We start from the raw sequence: 14,098 nt of genomic DNA on the forward strand, positions 1-14,098 counted from the left end.
TCAAATTCTGAAAGCTTTAAGTGTAAAAAGAAAACCTCCAGATTTTTTGAGAAATTTTTGGGTACGTTTTATTTTCACCATTTTGCAAAAAGGCACAATTTAAAATTTACAAATATTTGTTACTTATTAACTCCATAAAGGTTAAGCTTTTATATTTAGTAGGAATTTAGCAGATATGTTGTAAAATTAGCTGTGTTTTAATCTTCTAATAATGGTTTTAGTGTATTTTTTGCCAATATATTGGTTCGATAAATGCTTGCGCAAATACCGAGTGGTATAAAATATCAGTAGCACCTTTTCATTTTAGAGGTCATATGCTTTCAGAAAATATGTGGGTTTGTGGGTCTTTCACAAATTCTGAAAGCTGTAAGGGAAAAATGAAAACCTTCAGATTTTTTGAGAAATTTGGATATTTACACTTTTGCGTCTGTTCAATTTTTACCATTTCGCAAAAAGGCGCATATTTAAAAGTTAGAAATATTTGTTATTTATTCACTCAATACAGGTTAAGCTTTTATATTTAGTAGGCATTTTGTAAAATTTGCTGTGCTTTTATCTGCTAATAATGGTTTAAGGCTACTTTTACACTGGTTTGGTTTGATAAACATTTGCGCAAATACTGCAGGGTCTAAAAAATCAGTTGCACCTTCTTTTTATTCTACTTGTCATGTGCTTTCAGAAAATATATGGTTCTGGGGGTCTTTCACAAATTCTGAGAGCTGTAAGTGAAAAATAAAAAAACAAAGGAAAAATTGCAAAAATGGTCTGGCCACCTGAGTGTACAAAATGGAGAACAGGGCCTGGCAGCAAAATCGTTAAAGTGAATAACTCTACACCAAGTTCATTATATGTATTTATACATGGTGATCATATGCCTCCTTAATCGCCTCTTCTCATATGAAGAGGCAATTTAGGAGGCAAATGATGGAGTTCCTCTATGCCTCTTATCAGTTTGGTTGCCGTTCTTTGCACTTTCTCCAGTTCCCCAATCTTTTTTGTCAGCTGGTGCCCAAAACCAGGGCTGCCAACTGTCCATAAATTTACAGACAGTTTGTAAATTTTGCCTGATTTTCAAGCTGTTCGTAAATGTCCAGTACGGATGGCAGCAGCTCATAAAAAAAAGGCTTTTGGAAGACTTTCGAACTGAGCAGGCACAGTTCTGAAACCAGCTTAATACCATTTGGAAATCTTCCTGTGCTTTGCGTGACATCATGGTGCATTCATTTTTTTTTTGTTTCTGTAAAACAGTCAACAGTGTATTGAGAAGCCAGCTACAGTGGTGTGAAAAAGTGTTTGCCCCCTTCCTCATTTCCTGTTCCTTTGCATGTTTGTCACACTTAAGTGTTTCGGAACATCAAACCAATTTAAACAATAGTCAAGGACAACACAAGTAAACACAAAATGCAATTTGTAAATGAAAGTGTTTATTATTAAAGGTGAAAAAAAATCCGAACCATCATGGCCCTGTGTGAAAAAGTGATTGCCCCCCTTGTTAAAACATACTATAACTGTGGTTGTCCACACCTGAGTTCAATTTCTCTAGCCACACCCAGGCCTGATTATTGCCACACCTGTTCACAATTAAGGCATCACTTAAATAGGAGCTGCTTGACACAGTAAGGTCCACCAGAAGATCCTTAAAAGCTACACATCATGCCGAGACCCAAAGAAATTCAGGAACAATTGAGAAAGAAAGTAATTGAGATCTATCAGTCTGGAAAGGGTTATAAAGCCATTTCCAAAGCTTTGGGAATCCAGCGAACCACACTGAGAGCCATTATCCACAAATGGCGAAGACATGGAACAGTGGTGAACCTTCCCAGGAGTGGCCGGCCGCCCAAAATTACCCCAAGAGCGCAGCGACGACTCATCCAAGAGGTCACAAAAGACCCCACAACAACGTCCAAGGAACTGCAGGCCTCACTTGCCTCAGTTAAGGTCAGCGTTCATGCCTCCACCATCAGGAAAAGACTGGGCAAAAATGGCCTGCATGGCAGAGTTCCAAGGAGAAAACCACTGCTGAGCAAAAAGAACATCAAAGCTCATCTCAATTTCTCCACAACACATCTTGATGATCCCCAAGACTTTTGGGACAACATTCTGTGGACCGATGAGACAAAAGTGGAACTCTTTGGAAGGTGTGTGTCCAAGTATATCTGGCGTAGAAGGAACACTGCATTTCATAAAAAGAACATTATACCAACAGTAAAATATGGTGGTGGTAGTGTGATGGTCTGGGGCTGTTTTGCTGCTTCAGGACCTGGAAGACTTGCCGTGATAAAAGGAACTATGAATTCTGCTGTCTACCAAGAGATCCTGAAGGAGAATGTCCGACCATCTGTTCGTGTACTCAAGCTGAAACGAACTTGGGTTCTGCAGCAGGACAATGATCCTAAACACACCAGCAAGTCCACCACCGAATGGCTGAAGAAAAACAAAATGAAGACTTTGGAGTGGCCTAGCCAAAGTCCTGACCTGAATCCTATTGAGATGTTGTGGTATGACCTTAAAAAGGCCGTTCATGCTCGAAAACCCTCTAATGTAACTGAATTAGGACAATTCTGCAAAGATGAGTGGGCCAAAATTCCTCCAGGACGCTGTAAAAGCCTCATTGCACGTTATCGCAAACGCTTGGTTGCAGTTGTTGCTGCTAAGGGTGGCCCAACCAGTTATTAGGTTTAGGGGGCAATCACTTTTTCACACAGGGCCATGATGGTTTGGATTTTTTTTCACCTTTAATAATAAACACCTTCATTTACAAATTGCATTTTGTGTTTACTTGTGTTGTCCTTGACTATTGTTTAAATTGGTTTGATGTTCCGAAACACTTAAGTGTGACAAACATGCAAAGAAACAGGAAATGAGGAAGGGGGCAAACACTTTTTCACACCACTGTATATGGCTCTACAGCAGCCACCACCACCACCAGATTAGAGAAGCTGATCTAAACAGTAAGTGGTTATTTTTAATAGTAATACATCACACACATTTTGTCTTTGCATCCTACTATATAAGACAAGTGGGCAACACACACAAACACACATTTTGTTCATTCTTAATTTTTTTTAAATGTGATGCATCTCTAATTGCAGTTAATATGTTTTCATAATATTTTTCAAGTTCCAAAAGATCAGTTTTGATTAACAATAGCTTTTCTGATTTTCATTACACAGGCATCCGCAGCACACAAGGCAGTAGGTTTTAGACCCCTTTCACACTGAGGCGCTTTGCAGGCACCATAACGTTAAAAATAGCGCCTGCAAAGCGCCCTGAAACAGTGGCTCTATTCACTCCCTTGGGCTTTCACACTGGAGCGGTGCACTGGCAGGGCGTCAGAAATAGCCCTGGCAGCAACTTCTTTGGAGCGCATTAGGAGCGGGGAACTCACTGCTCCTAAAGCGCCCCTGCCCATTGAAATCAATGGGCAGCGCCTCCCAACTGCTGGCAAAGGGGCGATGTAGCAGAGCTTTGCGGGCAGTTTTAACCCTTTTTCGGCCGTTAGCGGTGGTGAAAAGCGCCCTGCTAGTGGCCGAATAGCAGCACAAAAACGATGGTAAAGCGCGGCTAAAAATAGCAGCATTTTACCGCCGACATCCGGAGTGGCTCAGTGCGAAAGGGCTCTTACAGGTACTGAGATTTATGAGGGCTCAGGGCTTGTTTGGCCATATCTTTCCATCGGATAAGTGTGAAACGATTTTAATGGGTATTTTGATTTCAGTTTAAAGTTTGACATATTTAACAGCTGCTGTTATTATGCTCCCAACACGAACCCTAATCCATTTTTCTCCCACCTCCTCCAAGTCATTAGGTCACATTGTAAAGGTACATTGTTCATGTGCGGAGAATCCAATCTAGTACTCTATCCGCACCTGGATAAGACTCCCTACTCTCTGGAACACTACTCCCCTTCAGTAAAGCTCCGCACGCAACACCAGCAGGCTGCTCTCGTTGATACATGGAGGGAATGTAATCCTCTTAAGAAGAAGTACACCTTTTATTCTAACCCTCATAAGTCCTTCTCTAGAATTGACCATATATTTTTATATCCATAGCTTCTACCCCAACTCTTATAAATTCACGTATCCACCCTATCACCTGGTCTGACCACTGCACAGTGATCACAACCATTTCTTCAGTAATCCCCCTATCCACAGACAGGACATGGTGTATGAATGAAACCCTCCTGACCAATCAATCTTACTGCTTAGACATTCAGGTAGCTCTCGAATATTACGTAGCTCATAAAAACACACCAGAAATATCCTCTACCCTTCTTTGGGAGGCACATAAACTGGTCATTGGGGCACATGCATATCTGTTGCCACCCCCCTCAAAAAAGACAAACAGCATAAGCTCCGCCAACTGGAGGCAGACCTTCAACACCACTTTCTTTTATTCCAATCCACCCCCACAGAGACGAATAGGCTGACCCTCGAAAAAACTAAACTCAAATTGGATTTGATGTTAGCGGATGAGGCAGAAAAGCAGATACGTAGATCAGCCCACTCTATCTATACCAAAGCCAATAAACCGGACACCTTTTTAGCCATGCGTCTAAGACACCCTTAAAAGTCCTATAAACCTATCAGACTCTGACTAGCAAAAAATGGACTCACAAGCAGCCCCACTAAAATTCTCTCTGAGTTCAGCACCCAATTATCTAAATTATATGAGGCAAACGCTTCCTTTTCTAGCACCAAAGCTGATGTCGTATTCCAATATTTACAGCTCCCCCAACTGTCCCCCGCTTTAGAAGTAAACCAAGCCAAATCTAGGGCCCTTAATGTATCCCTGCCAATGGACGAACTTAAACGACTACAAACCAATTTCCCCTTTCTATGGTCCACAACCTCTATGCCTTATCTGGGAATTAATTTGACGAGTGACCCAGTCTTGCTTTCTCAATCCAACTATCTCCCCCTGCTTAGAAAACTCACCAATACCCTGACATCTTGACAGCCGCTCTGTGTCTCGTGGCTAGGGCGGATCACGGCGGTTAAGATGTCCATGCTACCTAAATTACTCTATCTCTACCGGGTCCTACCGATTGCGGTCCCACCGTATTTTCACTGCATTATGCAAAGTAAAGCACATAAATATATATGGGGTTCCACTAGACCAAGAATCTCCAAGCCCACACTCTTTCGCCACAAGACACAGGGTGGCCTAGGTGTACCTAACTTTCACCATTATTACCGCGCGGCTCAGCTAGCCCAAATCACTCTATATCATGCGAAAGCTGAAGTACCGCTATGGGTCAGCTTAGAGGCCGTTGATGTCCACCCTGTCACCATATCCAACCTCCTGTGGTTGCCTCCCTCTTTGAAAGGCAAAGTTACAAACCCCGTAACGCAACACTCCTTAAAATTTGGGACTCAGCCCATCAGTGCACATCCCCCTACTCTCAATTCTAGGTAATCCACGTTTCTACCCCGCCTTCTCTGAACCAGGCTTGTTCTATGCTTGGTCTCAGGCTAGCATAGATAGGGTGTGTGACCTCATGAAAAGTGGATCACCCAAACCTTTCCCAGTCCTGCAGGCTCAAACCCGAATCCAACACAAGGAATGCTTTCGCTACCTCCAGATCTCACACTTTCTACAATCGTTGCCTAAACCTAACCAGGACCATGATTATATGTCAGTATTCGAGAGTATATGCGACTCAGACCCACATGCCCCCAGTATTATCTCTCAACTATATGCCCACTTTGTGTCCCCTCCTGCCTCCTTGCCATGGGCGGAGCCTGGGCGGAGATCTGGACCAACACCAAAAATGCCACTCAGAACGTTATCGCTTCTGAGGCTAATTTTAAAGTTCTCATGCGATGGTACCTGGTCCCGGCCAGAATAGCCAAATTTGTCCCCGGCTATCCAGCAGCCTGCTTCAGGGGATGTGAGGAGGCGGGCACGCACTTGCACATTTGGTGGACGTGCCCAATAGTCCAACGCTTCTGGGTAGCAGTGTTACAGATGGCATCGACATTACTACAGGACACGCTGAAACCAGACCCTTCCTTAGTATTACTTAACCTAGCGCCTCGGCATTGCACCCGCAATCAGCTCAGCCTCTTCCTCCAACTCACCACGGTGGCTAAGCAAACAATAGCGAGAGCCTGGAAGACGCCCACACTACCCATACCCACAGTTAAGAATAGGGTTACCCAGGCTATGATACATAGCAAAATCCAAGCTAAAATTCTAGATCGTCTCCCCCAACATAACAAGATATGGCAACCATGAGTTGAGCACTTCTTACCACCCAACCTTGACCCCGCTCTTTTAGAGCCTTGAGAATGCCCCCCCTCAATCTGCCCTGCTTTAGAGTATAACGCCCTGGGCCCGTGCGGGCCGACCGACCCCCTCTTCCCAAACCCTAATTCTTCTTATATGCCTCTCTTCTATCCTTTTCACTCTTAGTCTTTTTTTTCTCCCTCCCCTCTTCTCTACATCTAAAACTATTTCTTACGCAGTACCTGTATTCCCTAGTTGGACTGCGCACTCAACCTAGAGAGGACCATGGACACCTGTTCCAGGGTGTCTTGGAATCTCTGGCCTCCGTAATGTACTCTGTAGCGTACTCTCATCTCAGTTCTACCCCTTTCGTAGTAACCTAGTCCTCCTTTCTAGACATTAGTGTACAAGGATGATATATCACAACTGTTGTACTCATGATGCTATGACAAAAAGACTTGTTTATCACATTGTTACTACGTACTGTATACTTGTTCTACTGTATACTAATAAAAATTTGTTGAAAAGAAAAATCGCAGATCGCCGCCATTACTAATAAAAAAAATGAAAAATAATAATAATGCCATAAAACGATCCCCTATTTTGTAGATGCTATAAATTGTTGTGCAAACTAAACAATATACGCTTATTGCGATTTTCTTACCAAAAATATGTAGAAGAAAACATATCGGCCTAAACTGAAGAAAAAAATGTTTTTTTTATATATTTTTGGGGGATATTTATTTAAGCAGAAAGTAAAAAATATTGCATTTTTTTCAAAATTGTTGCTTTTTTTGTTTATAGCGCAAAAAAATAAAAACCGCAGAGGCGATCAAATACCACCAAAAGAAAGCTCTATTTGTGGGAAAAAAATTACATAAATTTTGCTTGGGTACGATTTCGCATGACCGCACAATTGTGAGTTAAAATGATGCAGTGCAAATCGCAAAAAGTGGTCTGGTCGGGAATGGGGTAAAATCCTCTGGGGCTGAAGTGGTTAAATTATCACTGCTCAGTACATGGACATTCCCGGAGGAGACCGCCCACCTAGCTAATAAAATATCTGTCCCCCTACACTATACTGTGTGTATATATATATATATATATATATATATATATATATATATATATATACTGTAGATATACACATATACACACACACATAATATATATATATATACCGTATATATATATAGTATGTGTATGTGTGTATATATATATATATATATATATATATATATATATATATATATATATATATATATATATATATATATATATTAGAGCTGCACGATTCTGGCCAAAATGAGAATCACAATATTTTTGCTTAGAATAAAAAGATCACGATTCTCGCAACATAAAATCTTTCACATTATACCAAAAAAAGAGCTAACTTTACTGGTTAGTTTTTTTACATTATTATTATAAAAATTATTTAAAAAAAAATTGCATTTGAAAGACCGCTGCGCAAATACAGTGTGACATAAAATATTGCAACAACCACCATTTTATTCTCTAGGGTGTCTACTAAAAAAATATATATATTGTTTGGGAGATCCGAAGTAATTTTCTAGCAAAACAAAAATATTTTAACTTGAAACCAACAAATGTCAGAAAAAGGTTTATTGTTTAAGTGGTTAAACTTTTTCACTTATACACAAAGGCTATTCCATTGACAAATTGTTACAATGCTTAGGCCTGGGAGTTCAGAGATCCCGGAGCCTCTGGGAGGAGGCTGAAGGCCCAGGAGTTCAGAGATCCCAGAGCTGAACAGCCAAATGCGAGTCCAGGGAGGCCTAAGTCTGGCCGCTGGAGGAGAAGTCGGTATGTAGTACTGGAGGAAGTCCGGGAATCTCATGCGGGGATGTGCCGGACAGCGTGGAGGAGTCAACTTTCTGTGAGTAGAAAGTGGACTGTTGATTGGGAAAGAGCAACGGGAGTGCAACCCAGTAGGACTAACCCGTAACTTAATACTGTGTATCCAAGGACCAAAGTATCAAGCACTTTTCCAGAACTGAGGGAGGTTTGGCAACACAAGTCATAAAAATAGGCAGTGTGGCCTGTGACTTCAGGGTCAACATCCACAGCATTATTCAGAGTGATGCTTATCTGTCCGTATTGGGAGTGCAACCCGAGATAGGAATTGGAACCAGGAAAGGATCGCCATAAGGGACTCAATTAACAAATGCTACAGCTACAGATTAGTACCCTTTTTGACCTAAAACTGGGGTCGGAGAGCAGGAGAAGAACCGGAAAGCGTGGAGAAGTCGGAAGAGATCCCCGAAGTCGGAAGAAGATCCCCGGAGCTGCCTAATAAATTACTTTAAAAACCTGTCTAGTGTGTTTTTTTATTTTTTCCCGCAGGGTGCCCCCCTTCCCCAAACCACCCGCCACCCGGGGGCACTCGCTCATACCCACCCCCTTTCCTGACCGCCAGGCTGCATGCTCGGATAAGGGTCTGGTATGGACCTTGGAGGACCCCCCACGCCATTTTTCTGGTGTAGGGGGTTCCCCTTAAAATCCATACCAGACCTAAGGGACATTGTCACCTCTCTCTCGTGCTCGCTGCAATAGGAAAATGTGTTTTTCATATTGCAGCAATCGCGAGATGTACAGTACCCTTCAGCCGAGAACCAGCACGATAGAATTGCGCTGGAAACATTCTCGCGGGCAGGTGCTGTAGCTGCCCTTGCATCGTATTTGGTCCGTCTGACCAGCATACAGACGAATGGGTTTCTCGCCGGGAACTGGGTCCGGCAAAGTACCGGTGGGAATATTTAAAACATGTTCTATTTCTAAAGTCTGTCGGATTTTTGGACAGCAAAGGTCCGATGAAGTCCACACACAATCAAATTGTCAGACGGATTCGTTCCATCGGACCTTTGCTGCCAAAAAGTCTGGTTGTGTGTATGTGGCATTGCAGATCTGAAGTTCAAATACTGATTATCAGCAGACAATGATTCCAAACAAAATGCAAAGTGTCTGTGGTGCAAATAATTGTTCAGCATAGCACACAGAGTTTGTGACGTCTGTAATCATGCTACTGTCTATTGCTGCAGCTAGCAAGCTTAACTCTGGATTTGTTACATTTTCAAAACAAAGCACAGATTCAGAGGTGTTGGCTCATAAAAGAACTCCGTTGAAAATAGTTAATTTCATTGCAAAAAAAGTTGCTACTAGGGTTGTTATATGATTTTACAGATAGCATGGCTAGCTGGTTTCCAGACTACCAAATAGAAAAATCCCTCAGTTGTAACCAGGGCCACTTTTAATATTGATTGGATACTGGGCAAACATTTTCTTAGCCCCCCCCCCCAATTCTGAGATATACATTAAATAGCAGCTAGACTCAAAATCTTTTTCTACAGCAGATCAGGCAGCAATTGCGAATGGTTGCCAGAGCATGCAGCATATCATTGCTACTCACTACTGGTTGCTAGAAGCTAATACACATTATTTCTGCCTGCTGATTGGTTGCTAGAGGTTACTGGAAATCCTTACTGCTCACTAATTGGTTGCTAGAGGTTACTGCACATCATTACCACTCACTGATTGACTGCTATAGGTTACTGCACATCATTATTGCTAACTGATTGGTTGCTAGAGGTTACTGCACATCATTTTTGCTCACTGACTGGTTGCTGGAGATTATAGCAGATTATTACTGTAAACTACATGAACATCATTACCTCTGCATCAAATTGTGAGTGTGGCTAAACTGCATTAACAGTGAAGCATTGTTATAAACCAGGATTTCATTTGTGCACCATATACAGACTGCAGGGTTCTGGAGTGCACTACATAGAGTACATGGTTGAAGAGTTCACTATGTACAGAGTGCATGATTGAGGAGTGAGCTACATACAGAGTGCCGGGTTGAGCTACGTACAGAGTGCGTGGTTGAGGAATAAACTTTGTATAGAGTGCAGGGTTCATAAGTGCTCTACGTATGGAATGCGGGGTTGATGTGTGCGCTACATTTGGAATGCGGGGTTGAGGGGTGTGTTATATATGGAATGCATGATTAAGTGGTGCTCTACATATGAAATGTGGGTTTGAGGGGTGCGCTACATATGTAATGCAGGGTTAAGGGTTGCGCTACATATGGATTGCAGGTTTGAATGGTGCTCTACATATGGAATGCGGGGTTGAGGGATGTGCTACATATAGAATGCGGGATTAAGGGGTGCGCTACATATGAAATGTGGGTTTGAGGGGTGCGCTACATGTGTAATGCAGGGTTAAGGGTTGCGCTACGTATGGATTGCGGGTTTGAATGGTGTGCTATGTATGGAATGAGGGGTTAAGGGGTGCGCTATGTATGGAATGCAGTTTTGAGGGGTAAACTATGTATGGAATGCAGGGGCTGAGGACTGTGTAGATCCAAGTTCTCTGTCCCCCTAAGTACAAAGCTCTCCCCCCAGATTCTAGTTCAGAGCTCACCCCCCTGGCCCCCCCACTCCAGTGTAGAGATTTTCTCCCTCCCCAAATCCTCTCCTAGCATCTAGAAAACCTCAAAGAGTGCAGCTAGATACAGAAGATCAACTAAACTTACAGGACATCCATTCGTGCAGGCTGCTGGCTGCTTCACGAGGAGCTTCTGCCTGTGTACATTCCCCGCCCCCTCCCTCCCCTCCTCTGCCTCCTCTCCTCTCCCTCCTCTCCTCTCCCTCCTTTCCCACGCTCTCCTTGCTCTCCCCCTCTGCTCTCATATAGAGATGTGTAGAGCGCTGTCGCTTGTAAGTACAGAAGCAGCGTTTCTCTGTATCAACAAATGACAGTAGAGACTAGTGAGTAGCTAACAAGTGGCGGAACTCCGGCGGGCAGGAGCATAGGCTCAATTGGCAGCTGCTGTGAGCCCCCCAACAGTGATTGGACCCTGGCCAGCTGCCCTATTTGCCCTGCTCTAAAGATGGCCCTGGTTGTAAGTCTACCAAAGGGTCCATGCTAATCAAAAATGCCATTGGCAAGTGCAACAAAGAGGTGTTGTGCTGAAAACTTGCCTGTTGTAATTTTTCATTACTGATTGATAAAACTACAGAAATACCAACAAACAAAAAAATAGCCATGGTGGTCATTTATTTTGATGAAAATGCTGATAAAACCCAGATCAATTCTGCCGCCTTGTTGATCTCACTGAAGCTCCTGCTGGTGCTGTTTTTGAGCAGATTAAACAATGTTTTCTGGAAGATGGTATCCCCCTGAAAAATGTTATGGCACTTCGTACAGATGGTGCAAGTGTTGGGCCAAGAAATTCAGTACTATTCAGTACCCTTCAAAGCACAGCAACCTTTCATTTTTCACATTCATTGTACCTGCCATATTGCTGCCTTGTGTGCTGCAGACATCTGTAAATACCAAAAAACTGTTAAGCAACTTTGCAGAGACATACATAACCACTTTGCACATAAATGCAAACGTTTACAGTTGTAATTTCAGGAATTTGTTGAGGCAGATTGCATAAAGATTTTACAGCTTTGTTCTACCAGTGGCTTTCTATGTTTGACCGTGTCAACCGTAATCGCAATCAATATGATGTCCTTTTAAGTTATTTTCAGTCAAGTGATAATGCAATCCGTTTGGTATCTTTGGACAGAATAGGTGTCCTGCTACAGGATCCTATCACTAAGCCCTTGTACACACGTCGGACATTCCGACATCAAAATCCGTCTGATTTTTTCAGACGGATTTTGACCGAAACTGGTGTTGCATATACACGGTCGGACAAAGTTGTCGGAAAACCTGATCATTCAGAACGTGATGATGTTCGTTTGTTACGACGGCACTACGTTCAAGCTAGTAGTCAATAGCTTTGGTCTCATAATTTGATCTGAGCATGCGTGGCACTTTGTCCGATCGGAATTCTCTACAAACGATCGGACAAAGTGCAATCGGATCATGTTGTAGGAGAATTTTATATCCAGCTCTCAAACTTTGTTGGTCGGACATTCTGATGGAAAAAGTCAGATGGAGTCCACACACGGTCGGATTATCCGACAACACTGTCCGATCGGATATTTTCCGTCGGAATTTGTACAAGGGCTAAGTGCTACTTTCTGTTTCTTCAAGCAGTTCTGCCAATTTTCACCCAATTCAATGCAATTTTTCAGAGCAATTCTCCTCTGTTACCAGACTTGTACTGCCAATTGCTTAAAGGTTTTATGGGCCACTTTATCAGGCCAAACCTGTTAGTTTCACTTAACCACTTGAGGACCGCCGTATTGCCATTGTACGTCAGCACAATGGCACAGGCAGGCATAATCACGTACATCTACGTGATTGCCTTCCAGCGGGTGGGGGGTCCGATCGGACCCCCTCCCGCTGGTTACAGCGGTCCGATTCGGTCCAGGAGCGCTCCGTGATGAGGGGATGGCCGTTGGTTTTCGGCCACCCCCTCTGGATCGCTCCTGGCCAATGAGAAGCTTCCTCCCCTGTGTATTGTTTACACAGGAAGGAGGAAGTGATGTCATTCTCCTCGGGGCGGTCTTTTTGACCGGACTACGAGGAGAACAGTAAAAGTAAGTGTGCACCAACACTACACTGACATGTAGGTACACACAGGTACACAAACCCCCCCCGATCCCCCCCCCGATCGCCCCCCGATCCCCCTGATTGCCGCTAGTTAACCCTTTCACCCCCTTTTGCCAGTGTCACTAAGCGATCGTTTTTCTGATCGCTGCATTAGTGTCGCTACAGTCGCTAGGTAGCTAGTTATTTTTTTAGGTTCACCGCCAGGTTTTTATAGCGCTAGGTACCCCGATATACTACCCAATAATGTTTTTAACCCCCTGATTGCCGCTCGTTAACCCTTTCACCCCCTTTTGCCAGTGTCACTAAGCGATCATTTTTCTGATCGCTGCATGTGTCGCTAGGTAGCTAGTTATTTTTTTAGGTTCACCGCCAGGTTTTTATATCGCTAGGTACCCCGATATACTACCCAATAATGTTTTTAACCCCCTGATTGCCGCTAGTTAACTCTTTCACCCCCTTTTGCCAGTGTCACTAAGCGATCGTTTTTCTGATCGCTGCATTAGTGTCGCTACAGTCGCTAGGTAGCTAGTTATTTTTTTAGGTTCACCGCCAGGTTTTTATAGCGCTAGGTACCCCGATATACTACCCAATAATGGTTTTAACCCCCTGATTTCCGCTAGTTAACCCTTTCACCCCCTTTTGCCAGTGTCACTAAGCGATAATTTTTCTGAACGCTGCATCAGTGTCGCTAGTGTCGCTAGGTAGCTAGTTATTTTTTTAGGTTCACCGCCAGGTTTTTATAGCGCTAGGTACCCCGATATACTACCCAATAATGGTTTTAACCCCCTGATTGCTGCTAGTTAACCCTTTCACCCCCTTTCACCAGCGATCACAGTATAAGTGTCACTGGTGACGCTGGTTAGCCAGTTAGTTATTTAGGTTCCCCGTCAGGTTTTTATATAGCGCCAGGGACCCCCATATACTACCTAATAAAAATTTGAACCACCTGATTGCCCCTAGTTAACCCTTTCACCACTGATCACCGTATAAGTGTTACGGGTGACTCCGGTTAGTTTGTTTTTTATAGCATTTTATATTCAAATCCGGAAGGCAGTGCTTGGTTTTCGGGGTCCCGTACGTGGCTAGGCTCCCAAAAAGTCCCCCACATGTGGTATCCCCGTACTTGGGAGAAGCAGCAGAATTTATTTTGGGGTGTAATTTGACTTCTGCCCATAGCATGTGTGAGCAATATATCATTTAGTGACAACTTTGTGCAAAAAAAAAAAAGTTTGTAATATTCCCGCAACTTTTGGCAAAATATAAAATATTCCATGGACTCAACATGCCTCTCAGTAAATAGCTTGGGGTGTCTACTTTCCAAAATGGGGTCATTTGG

The 14,098-nt window shown here is 43.2% G+C and overlaps 1 protein-coding gene across 5 annotated transcripts in view; it reads right to left on the reverse strand.

The window, feature by feature from the left end:
* The window catches only part of ATP8B3 (ATPase phospholipid transporting 8B3), a 345,697-nt gene that overhangs the window by 304,893 nt on the left and 26,706 nt on the right, over nt 1-14,098 (reverse strand). Inside the window, exon 2 of one of the 5 annotated variants that reach the window (XM_077475865.1) lies at nt 11,547-11,579. The exons of 3 other annotated variants lie outside the window; for them this stretch is intronic. The gene's annotated coding sequence lies outside the window, so the exon portion shown is untranslated. Of the gene's footprint in view, nt 1-10,786; nt 10,849-11,546; nt 11,580-14,098 lie in introns of those variants that run through there. One more of the 5 variants, XM_077475863.1, reaches the window with a different exon arrangement.

The sequence above is a fragment of the Lithobates pipiens genome, unplaced genomic scaffold (genome assembly GCF_037356315.1).
Source record: "Lithobates pipiens isolate NorthernLeopardFrog02 unplaced genomic scaffold, aLitPip1_a1.2 Scaffold_13, whole genome shotgun sequence".
NCBI classification, from domain to species: domain Eukaryota; kingdom Metazoa; phylum Chordata; class Amphibia; order Anura; family Ranidae; genus Lithobates; species Lithobates pipiens.